Here is a 14,205-nt window from a genome sequence, read left to right as displayed (position 1 = left end):
TAGAAGGGCCTATTTGAGCTAGGAGGAGAGAGAGAAACAAAGAGAAGGCCTCAAAAGTTTTGGAAAAAAATGAGTATAAGCATGGAAACTCTTCAGCGCTCATTCAGTTGATTCTTTTAGGGAGAATATAGATAGCTTGCCAAAATATAAATATTGCAAGCCTCTTATCCAGGGGCTGCTCCAGGCACCAACACGCCAAGTGCGTGCCTGGGGTGGCAAGCCACGGGGGGTGCTCTGCCGGTCGTCGCGAGGGCGACAGACAGGTTGCCTTCGGCAGCATGCCTGCAGAGGGTCCGCTGGTCCCGTGGCTTCGGTGGACCTCCTGCAGGCGTGCCGCCAAATCCGCAGGACTGAGGACCTCCCGCAGGCAAGCCACTGAAGGCAGCCTGCCTGCTGTGCTTGGGGCAGCAAAATACCTAGAGCCGCCCCTGCTATTATTTATTGAATATAGAGATATACTTGTCTCTGCCACACTTGCAGCTTAAAACACCGCATAAGAATATGCACTAGCACTAGAGGATCATGGTGCTAGTTCTGCCCTATTCTTTCTGTTTAGCTTAGTCTGTGAAGTAAGGATGTTGATTTCTGGACACAGTGTTTTTGGCTCTTGTTTTATTTGACATTTGACTGAATCTCCATTAAAACTGTTCTGTCTAAATGGCCTGTTCTGGCTGCATTACTGTAGAGCAACAGTGACCATTAGTTTCTAGTTAGGTTCAGATTGTAAGCAGCACGAACCAAAATGGGGAATGTTACAAAGCTCTTCTGCAGTAATGTCCTCATAGTTCTTTAGCAGAGAGGATATTTGGGGAATTGCACCGGAGTGTTCACCAGTATCATAAGCATCTTCCCAAATCTGGACCTTAGCGTCCAAAAATCTGGGTGCCTAGCATGAACCACTCTAAGCTCAATTTACCAGCTTAGATCTGATCTCGCTGCCACCATCCAAAATTTCCAGGGTTTTGGCCCCCTCTAGTCTCCCCAAAACCTTCCCTGGAGGGACCCCAAGACTCAGAAACCCTGAGCCTACAACAAAGGGAAATAACCCACTTCCCTTCCCTCTCTCTCACCCAGACTTTCCTCACTGGGCTAACCTGAGAGTATTGATGCAATCTCTTTACATCACAATACCAAGAAGCATGTCTCCTTTATTCCACAAAGAGACAAACCCCAAATACAAGGAAAACAGAAGAGATCTATCCCTCCTCCCCCTTAGATTTCTTCCTGCCCTGGGACACTAGGAGAGTTAAACACAGAGCGTAGTGTTTCCCCTCCCCCCTGTCTTTCCTTCTCCTTAACCAGAGAAAAACTCAAACAGGTTTTAAAAAGAAAGCTTTATATATAAAAAGAAAGAAAAAAAGACATAAACATATTCTCTGTAACAAGATGACAATACAGGGCTATTGCTTATAAGAAAAATATGAATAAACAGTCTGATTCAAAAAGTATCCAATTTGAAACATTCCAGCAAGTTACACACATGTAAATACACCCAAAACAACATAAAAGCCTATATTGTTTTTCTACCTGTACTTACAAGTTGGAAACAGAAGATTAGAAGAAGAAAGAAGCTTCTCATAGCTGAGAGACAAACAAAAGACTCAGAGTCCAAAAATTCCCTCCCTGACTTTGAAAAATCCGGTTTTCTGATTGGTCCTCTGGTCAGGTGTTTTCTTCCCCTTGTTAACCCTTTACAGGTAAAAGAAACATTAACCCTTAGCTATCTATTTATGACAACCAGTAGTAATAAGTACACAGTAAACTTAAGCAGCTGTGATGTTATTTATTTATTTTCTATGCCTGAGCCAGGCAGGTGGGAAGGGAGGGAATAAGTTATCTATGCAGACCAGGGTAGATTATAAAAGCCCTTCAGCAACCTTGTCATGACATTAGCAGTATCAGGAAGGCAAAATGTGCTGCTCTCAAGAAGGTGTACAATAGCTCTGAAGCACTTATAGCCTCATAGTAAGTTTCCAGCTGGAGTGGGGAATAGGGAACCCTTCCCTGGGGATAGGATAGATTTCTGCAAGCACTTGACTGATCAGGTGAAGTATGAAACTTGCCTAGTCCAGTATTGCCAACTTTTGCAATTTTGGGGGTAGCTTTTTTAAAACCAGTCTAGTGAAAGTATGATGAAAGGCTGCCAGCTCACCAATTTACCCTCTCCTATTACTGTCAATGGGGCTGAAGCCAGCAAGATGGCCACCATTTCTCTACAGCCTGTCTGCATGTGAAAGTGAAGCTGCATTTAATAAAGTTGGCTGCCATACCTTACTGTTGTCAATGAGACTGAAGCCAGGCCCACAGGCAACTTGGCTGCCTCTCTGTGGTTCAGGGGCTGGACAGGACATGGAGTGGGATTGTTAGGAGCAGCAGAGACACTGAGAAAGGTGGATGGGGAGGAGGACGTGGCACATTCAGAGATGAGGGGGGAAGGAGGATGGGGGAGAGTTTCAGGGAAGTGTCTTGCAAAAGGCTAAAACAATTCCCTGAAACTCTCCCCTGTCCTCCTTCCCCACATCCCTCTGAACCTCTGAATGTGCCACGTCCTCCTCCCTATCCACCTTTCCCAGTGTCTCTGCTGCTGTACCTTTTTTTCAAGGTGATATTTTTGCTTATGAATGATGGAAACATTTATTATATAGGGTCATTTTTAGAATGTTACAAATGCTTAACGTTTGAATTATTGAATGATGGGAAATTACATAACATTGTGTTCCTTAAGGAAGCTGGTTACTGGCTCGTTGCCCATTAGCTAACATTTATACTTACGATTGTCATCTATTCCTTTATTGCAGTGCTACATAACATATGAGTTTATTCATAAGTAATGATAGAGCATATTTTTCTTTTGCCTTTGCATACAATACACAGCTCATTTTTGTCTGGCACTCTTTCATGACATATTCCTCTGAACCCTGTTCAACTAAATTCAAAAAGCAGGAATTAATGTAAATTCTTTAATATATAAATATGTAACTTATCAATCAGAAAAAGTATTATAAGTTCTATGTGCAAGTGGGGATCACGATGCATTAATTAGATCACTAGTTCTTAAACTATTTGCCAAGATGACTTGTGCCTCCCTATAGTGTGTGTGTGTGTGGGGGGTACAATCTAAAGGGGAGGACATGTGATGGCCCCATGTGTCTCCTCTGCCTAGTGACTGCCTCTGTCCTGCACCCCGCCCTGGCTGCTGCGCTCTCCTTGCCCCACGTTACCGGGGGGGAGGGCTCTATCCTTCTCTCCCTGTCTCCCGTCCCTGGCACATTCGGCCTCTCTGTCAGGCAGAAGTGGCTCTGTCTTGCTTCCTACCTGGGCTGTCAGGGAAAGCAGCCAAATATGCTGTGGGGAGGTGCAGGGAGAAAAGGACTGAGCCCCTCTCCTTCCCTGCCTTTGGAAAGCAGATCAGGGGGTGGGGCACTTGATCCTGCATGCCTCCCCATGCCTCACCTCAGAGATGACCTATATCTGTCGATAGTGGAGGGGCAGAGGGAGGGTAGTGGGTTCAACAGATGTTACTGAGCATGCTCAGTCTGTGTGAGCCGCAGACTGAAGGCAGGGATGGGATGCAGGGCCCTAGACCAAATGGTGCCCCAGGTGAGGAGTGTCTTTGTCATCCCTCCATTTGTTAAACTTTTGGATAACTTATTTTTTTATTGCATTTGTGACCTATTTCATGACTTTGCATGATTTATCCCTGTCATACAGGACTGATTGGTGACTTCCCATCCTTTATATTCTCAGAGCATAGCTGACAGTCTAGGAGGTTTGAAGAAAATGTAGTTCTCAAAGTCTGGAAGGTTCCATGAGAGTCTGCAGAGGTTCAGAATATTCTAGGAGGTTAGTGAAAAATGAATCCACATACAGAATACCTGCAACGTTTTACTTCAAACATTCTATTTTCCCTTTTGTCACTAACAACAAAAACAGCACCCCAAGCCCAGTGCCCCCCAAGCCCGACATCCCAGGCGGTTGCCTGCCCCTAAATCTGGCCCTGGGGGGACATGACCCCACATAATGCCCCCATACATTGCCTCTTGTCCAACTCATTATTTTTGATCTCTTTTGAGGTTGACAATACTGCTATTGTTCCTGTAAGGAGGAAGATTGTCCAAGCCTAAGCAAAAAAGTAAAAGGTACTTTACTCCCCATCGAATCAACAATTCGTTACACTTAGATCTGGTCTAAACTAGCAGCTTATGTCAGTATAACAATAGCTCAGGGGTGTGAAAAACAAATCCACACCCCTGAGTGGTGCAGTTATAACGAACTAACTCCCAGTGTAGACAGCACTATGTTGATGGGAGGGCTTTTCCTTTTGACCTTGCTACTGCCTCTCAGGGACATGGACTACCTATGCTAATCGGAGGAGCTCCCTTGTCAGTATAGGTGGTGTCTTCACTAAGGGTTATGGCAGTGCAGCTGCTCTGGTCTAGGGTGCCAGAATAGCGGGGCCAAGGGGCCATGGCTCCCCCACTTTTGAAAGTAAACGTGGCTATCCTCCTGCCCCTCCTCTTCCTACCGCCTAGCCAGGCTGGAACTGGAGCCTGGGCTGGGGAAGAGCGACCCAAGGAGCTGTGGGGAGCCACGGACCCTCCACCTGCCTGGGGTCAGGGGGCCTGAGAGCAGCCCCTGGCCTGTGTCCCTTCCCCCTGGACCCTCTGCCCAGGGCAGATGGAGGGTCTGTGACTCCCCACAGCTGCCCGGCAGCTCTTACCACTACCCGGATGTGGTTCTTTGGCCCCCAAGGCCCCACCCCCAGCCAAGGTCAGAAGCCAGAGCTGGATTGGGGTAAGAACTGCGTAGGCAGCACCCCCTAGACCTCTCCACCTGCCCTGGGTGGGAGGTCTAGGGGGTGGGAACACAAGCTGGGGCCTGCTCTTGCGGGAGGGGGCGACACCCTGGACAGGTAGAAAGGCCTGGCCTCCCCAGCCCAGCTCTGGTTTCTGGCCAGAGGGTGGGTCCTCAAGGGGAAGAGGAGGGGCAGGGGCGGGGCTGCTTATGGGGCCTTGTGGGCCCCCCCAATTTTAGGAAGAATCTGTTGCCCCTGACTGGTGCATTTGCATCACTGCAGCACTGTACATGCACACAAGCCTAACAGCACCTATACAAAAGGATTGCCTGAAGTTATATCAATATTATTTTTTGTGCATAGGCAAAGACATTTTGGCCAAACCAGAGATCACTAAGTACCCTTAAAGTGTCAGTACTCCCACAGTGCGATCTGCAGTGTTTCATATTAATTTATATAATTTCCTGTCTGCTGATAAGAAAAATAAAGATCTGGGACTATGGGTCTCTATTATAGTGCTGCCATTAAGGTTTAATTCACCAGTTCAGGTGTTACAAATACAATATGTTAAGGTTAATTTATAGATACAAAAGCCTTGAAAGTGATAATGTTGAAAGTGGAAACTGTTAGAGCTGATATGCTATGAAAGTATCTGGATCTATATAGAATTTACAGCAACTCATAATTTTTTAAAGAGATGTATTTCAATAATTGCAATATTATCTACCATAGTCTGTTAAAATTCACTTTATCACTGCCCCATAAATTTTACAGATGAGCTCTTGAGTGATGAGGTGGACTTGGAACGATTTCTGTCTATTCTGCGGTCTAGACTATTACTGCTGCTACTACTGCTACACCCCTGTGGCTTTGGCAATGCATTGCCAATTTATTTCAGCGAGGAAACAGGATTTAAGGGACATTTTGTAAAATGAGTAATATTTTAAAAACATCATCAGGAAACATTTAAGGGCATGAGACAGCTTAAAAACTGACTTCAATAGAAATCAAAGTATCTGAATCTCCTGGAAGGAATTGATTATTCTGCAGTGCAATTGTCTTACTGACTAGTAGCCCAGCTTTTCAGAGACAAAACCTTGGCATTTAACATCTACACAATACTGGCATAGGAGCTAAGACTAGCATATGAGTTCTCAGGAGTTTATTTGCAGGCTGTCTTAAGAGACAGCAGCAGCTTTCACTGTCTTTTGTTTCTTACACTGTAAGATTATTTTTTATTTTTCTTATTTTTGCAGGTCAAGGTAACTATTTTTCATTAGTTTAATCACAAACTCAGAACCCAAACTCTTAAGGCTTGATCCAAACCCCACTGAAGTTGGCTTCAGTGGGGTTTAGCTCAAACCCTCCATGGTATGCCAGCAGTTAACACAAATAAATCAGGTGATGTGGTGCTGGCACATATAATCACTATATTTCAGCTATTTTAAATTGATTGGTGGATGCATATAATTTTATTTCCTACTCTAGATTGTAACATGGGTGGAAAATCTGTTTTATTTTCACTATAGGCTGCTTTGTTAAACACTAACTGTACATCAGGAATTTATCCTCTTGCTTTAAATTGTTGCAAGTGTAAAGTGCATCTGGACTACAAAGATGATGCACAGTTAGTGTGGGGGTGTGGTGCGAGAGAATCAATCTCTGTTAATTCATTGTCCTGATAGCAGTTTTTACTGGGCAAAGTGAATCTGCCCCACTATTCTGATTGCATCTAAGGGAATAAAATATTTTTACTGTTCTCATTTGTATTATGGACTAGAGTGGTGATAGCATTGTCTGCCAAAGTGATACTTGAAACTCACTGCAGTGAAAGGAGGGGAGGGAAGGTAAAATGATTATAATTGTATTTGTACAGGACAAGCTGTTTGTAAAATGGATGCATTAGTGGCTTCTTATTTAGATCCTCTGTGCAGTGTGTGTGTATATATAGATTTGTGGATTATGAATGTTTTTAACCTCTGCAATGCAGAATATATATCTTCGCATTATGCCATAAGATATTTCCCTTGGACTTTTGTTTATGTTATATGTGAATGGGGATGGCTGATCCTCACTGAATTTGAGGCTTGCAACCACTTGAACTATTCATATATTTAAATATATTTGAGATGTAATGTAGCCCAGTAAATAGCACATCGGACTAGAAGCCAGGAAACTTTGTCTCTGTTCCCAGCTCTGCCACTGGCCTGTTGTGTGACACTGGGCAAGTCATTTCACCTGCCTGTGCCTCAGTTTTCCTATTGTAAAACAGAGATAACCATACATGCTTCCTTTTTAAAGTGATTTGAGATCTACAGATAGAAGTGCCATACAAGAACAAACTAGGATTATTTTTTGAATATGTAAAATTAATATCTGAGATTCCCTCCTCCCCAATCCTGTAATTGTAACTCAGTTTTCCCCTGCCTCATCCAGGTGTTATCTAACTTAAGGTCAAAGTGTTACCCTTTTCCTCTAGTTAAGGGAGAATCTGTGCCATAAATTAGGTATAATGGGAGGGCCTCCCAAAAAGCTAAGATGATTTTAGAGGTGCCCAACAGTACTTATAGTATTGAAACATATCCTGTCTTTGGCTTTTATTAGCTTTTTTCCTCTTCTCTTTACACCAATATTGCATTTTTTGTACAGCTCAGTTCCTTCTCCATTCTTCACTCTTCCATTGGGGTTATTTTCTCTGACAGCAGTCTGCTTCCTTGTTTCCTAAACAGAATATGAATCCAATAACAGCTTTGTCAGGCTTTGTAAGTCCGTTTTGAATGAGTTTGAAACTAGGCAAAATGGATTTGCTCAAAGTTCACAAGCACCTTACTCATTTATTTCTTGTGTACTGATTTTATATATATAATATATATACACACATACATACTACCATCCAAGAAGTTACGTATGGCAGGAGAATAGATGCTGTTTTCCTCTTCCAGAAACAATGAGGTTATTCTTGGTTTGACAGAAGTCAAATTGCTCATCATGAGGAATAGTGGTTATATGTATTCCCAGTCCTTGTACGTCAATGTTGGTAGTCAAGAAGTAAGCAGTATATCATGTCCTTTTGGCTGGAGATAAAATGCTGTGACTAGTCAGCATGTCAATTATGTAATCCATAGTCATTCAGATGCCTACGGTACGGATCTCATCCTACTAGGTAAACTAAGAGCATTATTTAAATGAAGACTTAAATCCAATTAAAGTGAATATAAATCTTTGTAATGTAGCAACTCATACACATTTTCATTAAGAAAATGGCAGTTGCTATGGAACTTTAGATGTGCTGTCTCCAATATATCATAATAAAATAACCAGTAAATACAAATAATAATCTATTCTTAATTTAACATATGATTCTTAACCACCATTGTACATAGCTAGCACATCACTCTTATCCACAAAGGTATTTAGGCTCCTAACTTCCATTGATTTCAATTTAAATTAGGAGCCTAAACACCTTTGTGGATCTGGGCCTATGTAACTACAGTTTTGTTGCAATCATCCTCCATTTCCCTCTCATTGTTCATGTCCATGTGCTCCATCTTGATATTAAATTTATCTGTTAAACTTTTCAAGCAAGGAACTTCTAGGATCTCCTACAATGCAAATATTAATTGTACAAAACTGATTTTGTTACTCAGGTTGATACTGCAGAACACCAGAAGTCAATTTTTTCCAGCATGAAAACTGTTAGCATCAGTGAACAAAATGGAAAATGTTTTGGAGCAAACATTAAAGAATTGATATGTAAGCTCCTAGAAGGTAATAATGTGATAACTAACAGCCAGTATGGATTTGTCAAGAACAAACCATGTCAAACTACTCTAATATCCTTCTTTGACAGGGTAACAGCCTTCTGGATAGTGTAAAGCTGGAAATAAAGTGTTACTAAAAATCAGCTTGCGTGCCATAGGTTGCCAACCCCGGCCTAGACAATTCTTCTATAAAGTGGGTGCACAAATGGTTGGAAAACCGTACTCAGAATCAGTATCAATGATTCACAGACAAGCTGAAAGGGCATATCAAGTGGGCTCCCACAAGAATCTCTCAGGGATTCAGTTCTATTCAATATCTTCATAAATGATTTGGATAATGGCTGAAAGAGTACACTTGTAGAGTTTGCAGATGATACCAAGCTGAGCGGGGTCGTAAGTGCTTTGGAGGACGGGATTTGAATTCAAACCGATCTTGGCAAACTGGAGAAATGGTCTGAATTAAATAGAATAAAATTTAGTAAGGACAAATGCAAAGTAGTGCGCTGAGGAAGGAATAATCAATTGCACGAATACAAAATGGGAGATGACTGCCTAAGAGAGAGTATTGCAGAAAAGGATCTGTGGGTTATAACAGATCACAAACTAAATATGAGTCAACAATGCAATGTGCAAAAAGCAAACATCATACTGGAATGTATTAGCAAGATAGTTGTAAGCAAGACACAAAAAGTAATTCTTCCTCTCAGCACTGCTAGGGCCTCAACTGGAGTATTGTGTCCAGTTCTGGGCACCACATTTCTGGAAATATGTGGACAAATTGGAGAAAGTCCATAGGGGAGCAATAAAAATGACTAAATGGCCTATGAGAAAAGATTGAAAAGATTGGGTTTGTTTAGTCTGGAGAAGGGAAGACAGAATGGGGACACCATAACAGTCTTCAAGTTATGTAAAAGAATGTTATAAAGACGAGGGTAGTAAATTATTCTCATTATCCATTGAGGACCGGACAAGAAGCAAGGGGCTTAAGTTGCAGCAAGGGAGATTTAGGTTAGACATTGGGGCAAACTTCCTAACTGAAAGAGTATTTAAGCACTGGAGCAAATTTCCTAGGGAGGTTGTGGAATCTCTGTCATTGGAGGTTTTTAAGAGCAGATGAGACAAACAGCTGTCTGGGATGGTCTACATAACATTTAGTTCTGTCTCAGTGCAGGAGACTGGACTAGATGACCTATCAAGATCCTTTCTACATTTCTAGTCCTACATTTCTATGATTCTGTGGCAGGCCTCAAGATCTTATTTAAACAATGATAATTAAATTGAGGTCATAGGGCTATGACCGTTTCTGTTAGAAATGGATGTACTTGACTACATGTATATAATTATTCTAAATATCTTATCACGACTTTCAAGAGTAGGCAGATACTAACAGAGGGTGAATCTTTGTCCCTATCTATAGTCGACTTATACTCATAAATACCCAAGATCTAGTGAAAACTGTCACAGTGGCAATAGTACAGCTCCTTTCTTCTCTGCGGTAGAGGGCTTGAAAGCACAGAGTGGGAATACACAAGGTAATTGACAGCATTAATTAATGTGGATGTTACCTGAAGAATTTGCCAGAGAATGATGTCCCAGAGAATGGCTTTCCTCTGGCTACATACTCTGTTCCCAGCCCCAAGCTGCTTGTCTTAGCCTCAGCTATACAATGCTTCCATAACTTGAAGGTATGGTTCTACTTAGGATTCTTTTCTTTTCTAATAGGCTTACTATACTTTTTTTTTTTTTTTACCAGTATTTCCATGCCTTTCATTCTTCACGGTCTAAAAGTAGTGGAGAAGATATGGCCCTAAGTATACATCTGTGCACTAGTCAGGCTAATGATTGTAGTACATCATAATATATGCTGTGTATCAGTTTGAAAGGAGATAATTTTATATGCCTCTTGAATTTGCATTTCAAACCTGTCTCCTTCATAGTACCTGCTGGTTTTGACGGACATTAAATGATCTCACTCATTTTAATCGAGAATAAAGACTGCAGTACAAATTCATTAACCAGTTTTCCAAATGGCATCACCAATAGTTAAAGGGAAATGATTCATATTCAGGTCTTGGACATGGAAAAACGTCTAATTCTAGCAATGCTTCTCCATAAAAAGGCACCAATTGTCTTTTATCAGTTGTAATTGAGGAGGTGTTTCTAATTCAGTTACTACTGCTCTTATGTAATATAGTATTATTTTTAATTAATTCGTCCTAGATTAAATTCTGATCACTAATACCTGTGTAGATCCAGTGCAACGCCATTGATTTTAGTGGAGTTATGAGATTTGCACCGGTGTAATGTACTGTATCAGAATCTGGCCCTTATCTATTTTCTCTAGATAAGTTACAGACCTGATTCTAGGCTGTGTTCTGGCCCCTTTTATGCTGCTCCTGTTGTGTAATGAGGCTGGAAAGTGACTAGATCCATCCCAGGGAGGAATTCTTCTCCAGATGGTGGGTAATACCTATGCTGCCATCATCTCACCACCTCTGTTGGGTGTGTCAAATATGGCCTGGAGAGAGCAGTCCTGGGAAAAGAGGTGGAGCTCTCTGCTCTAACTGTTCTGGTAGGGTGGCTTCTAATGGGAGGCTGTTGAAAACCAGAGTGAGAGCAGTCCCAAGCATTACTTTCACTAATAGAGGGTGATGAGGCAGGCTCAGAATCTGGGATAAACAAAGGAGGCTTAAAACTTTCTCTGCCCAGTCTTCCCTCTTCTATCCCCTGCTAGGGTTGTGACTCCTGAGCTCCACATTCAGAATGTGGGGCCCGTATTTTTCGTTATTGTTCTTTAAGAAGGTCACAATTCAGTATCGCATTGCAGCAGGCGAAGGAAAGGGACATTCTTGAAAACAAGTCAAGAGTTAAACTGGAAAACACTCGGACAATACAGCGCTTTATCGTCTTGCAGTCTGTAAAAGTCAGACTTTCTCCTTTACAATAAAATGATTGGAGTGAGCAAACTGCTAATCCCCCTATTGAAAGTTACATCCTGACCAATCTGTCTTGATTGTCCACAGTGAGATGTAGATCTTTGATAGCTTAGATGGAAGGGCTAAGGCATTAATGTATTTGCAGGTGATAGGATTGTTTTTATGGACATTCTCAGTGGAATCTCAGCAGTCCCAGACAGCTTTTTGGTTGAGACAGTCAGGTACACAAAAGGGATAAAAGCATCCATACAGCCGGCAATTGTTAACAATTAACAGCAGCTTTCATATATTGTGAGTGGCATTATTCTCTATGGATGGGATGATTTCAGCACATGAGGATTTGGTCTATTTTGGGAGGTCACATGTGCATGTTAATTTTTTTTTTTTTTTTTTTTTTTTTTTAACCACAGAGGCAATGGGAAAGACCCATTGGAACATATCATGAGCTCCTTAGTTACCAAGTGCTGTGTGAATATTTTTCATTAGCAGTAATTTAAAGCCTGATAATTAAATATGGATTAAAATAGGACAAGATTTGACACGGACTTCTGTTTACAAAGTAACCACAATCGCGGAGGGACATACTTTGAATTCAAATTTTCTGTTATCTGTGCTGTTTAATTTGCAGTGAACTGCTACTTTGGACCTTTTATGTTGCTGATTTATTTCACTATCTGCTATACCAGGAGTCCTCAACCTTTTTCTTTCTGAGGCCTCCCCATCGTGCTATAAAAAATCCATAGCCCACCTCTGCCACAACAACTTTTTTCTGCATATCCAGTAGATTAAAAGCCAGGACCAGCATTAGCAGATAGCAAGCAGGACAATTGCCCAGGGCCTCACAAAGCTATGTTGCTCAGGCTTCGGCTTCAGCCCCAGGCGGTGGGGCTTGGGCTTGGGCTTTCTGCCCGGGGTCCCAGTAAGTCTAATGCTGGCCCCACTCTCATTTATTTTGGTGGACCCCCTGAAACCTGTTTGTGGCCCCCCAGTGGGCCCCGGATTGCTGGCTGAGAACAGTGTGGTGTACCATTAGAACAGACTGAAGTCTAGTCTGTACTTAAAAATTAGATTGACCTAGCTACGTCGCTCAGCGATGTGATAAATTTTGTGCCCTGAGTGCCATAGTTAGATTGACCTAACCGCCAGTGTAGATGCATCTACATCAATGGAAGAACTCTTCAGTTGACCTCAATACTGCCTCTCAGGCCTGGTCTACACTACGCGTTTAAATCGATTTAACGCTGTACCCGTCCACACTACAACGCCCTTTATATCGATATAAAGGGCTCTTTAAATCGATTTCTGTACTCCACCCCGACGAGAGGAGTAGCGCTAAATTCGATATTAACATATCGGATTACGGTTAGTGTGGACGGAAATCGACGTTATTGGGGCCTGCTCGGGCGGTATCCAACCAAAGGGCACCACGACCGCACTGCTGGACAAGCAATCTGAACTCAGGATGCAGACGGGCAGGTAAACAGGAAAAAGCACCCGCGAAACTTTTGAATTAACAATTTCCTGTTTGCACCCACGTGAAGCTCTTGAATCAGCAACGAGTGGCGATGAGTCTCAAATCCAAAAAGAGCTCCAAGCATGACCGTAACGGTGATACAGATTCTGATCCCTGTTTGGGGAGACAAATCCTGTTCTAATCAGAGCTCCGTTAAGAACACGAATCCCAAGCGTTTGAAAAAAAATCTCCAGGATCACGCGCTGCGTGAACAAGCATAACGGGAGCCAGAGACTCAAATGACGCTCAGGATGAGAGGGGTACTGAGGACTCCAGCCTTCTCACATCCACAGAAGTCTCCTGAAAAGTATTTTGCATTCTTGGCTGGAGCTCCAATGTCTGTAGGTCAGAACATCAGTGTCTGGCGTGGTTCAGGGAATCAGCCCTCAGTTTCTCCCCCCCACCACGTGAAGAATAGGAAAAAATCATTCTGACTTTTCAATGTCACCGCTATGTTACTGAATGCTGCTGGTAGACCGCGATGCCTGCAGCAGTGAAGAGCCAGTATCCGCTCCTCTCCCCCTCCCCGTGGTAGATGGTACGAATGACTGATATCCGTTGTCGCATCAGCCCGTGAGTGCTCCTGGCTGGGCCTCAGGTGAGGCTGGCCAGGGGCGCCTGGGTAAACTGGCATGACTCCAGTAGATGGTACAGAAAAGCTGGTAACTGTCTTCATCATAGCAACTGGGGGCTAGCGTCAATCACCCCTCATCCTTTCCTGTGCACACAAAAAGATATCCATACTGTCTGGACTTTCATAGCCCCGGAGCCTGCCTCCCGCCTCCTTTTATCTCACTACCAAGTCTCTGTTTCTTATTCCTGCATTTTTATAACTCTATGACACACCATGGGGGGACACTGCCACGGTAGCCCAGGACGGTTGGGGAGGAGGGAACAATGGTGGGGTTGTTGCCAGGGCACCCCTGTGAATACTGAAACGGAGCAGCTGTGCCTGATATACTGGTCCCTCCTAATACACTTGCCCCTTATTCTAGGCAGGACTGACCTCTTATTTTTAAGAAACCATAAGGGAGGGATTGACTCAGTCCAAGTGAGTCCCAATCCCAATTTTGCTTTTGCGTTGCGCCCCAGCGATTTCAAGCCAGGGCATCATGATAGCAGCGGACAGTACAGAGGGGGAGCAGATAACCGTCATTCATTGCCAGTTTTTCCCGGCTAGACGGTACAGAACGACCCGAA

The 14,205-nt window shown here is 42.9% G+C and overlaps 1 long non-coding RNA gene across 1 annotated transcript; it reads left to right on the top strand.

Annotated features, from left to right (window-relative positions):
- Positions 1 to 1,896: 1,896 nt before the first annotated feature.
- LOC116830454 (uncharacterized) lies at positions 1,897 to 11,888 on the top strand. The gene is made up of 4 exons (XR_004375005.2): positions 1,897 to 1,965; positions 3,712 to 3,843; positions 8,443 to 8,563; positions 8,646 to 11,888. It is a non-coding gene; the product is annotated as an uncharacterized LOC116830454 (long non-coding RNA).
- Positions 11,889 to 14,205: the final 2,317 nt, after the last annotated feature.

The sequence above is a fragment of the Chelonoidis abingdonii genome, chromosome 10 (assembly GCF_003597395.2).
Source record: "Chelonoidis abingdonii isolate Lonesome George chromosome 10, CheloAbing_2.0, whole genome shotgun sequence".
NCBI classification, from domain to species: domain Eukaryota; kingdom Metazoa; phylum Chordata; order Testudines; family Testudinidae; genus Chelonoidis; species Chelonoidis abingdonii.
This window is presented reverse-complemented; position numbering and strand designations above follow the sequence as displayed.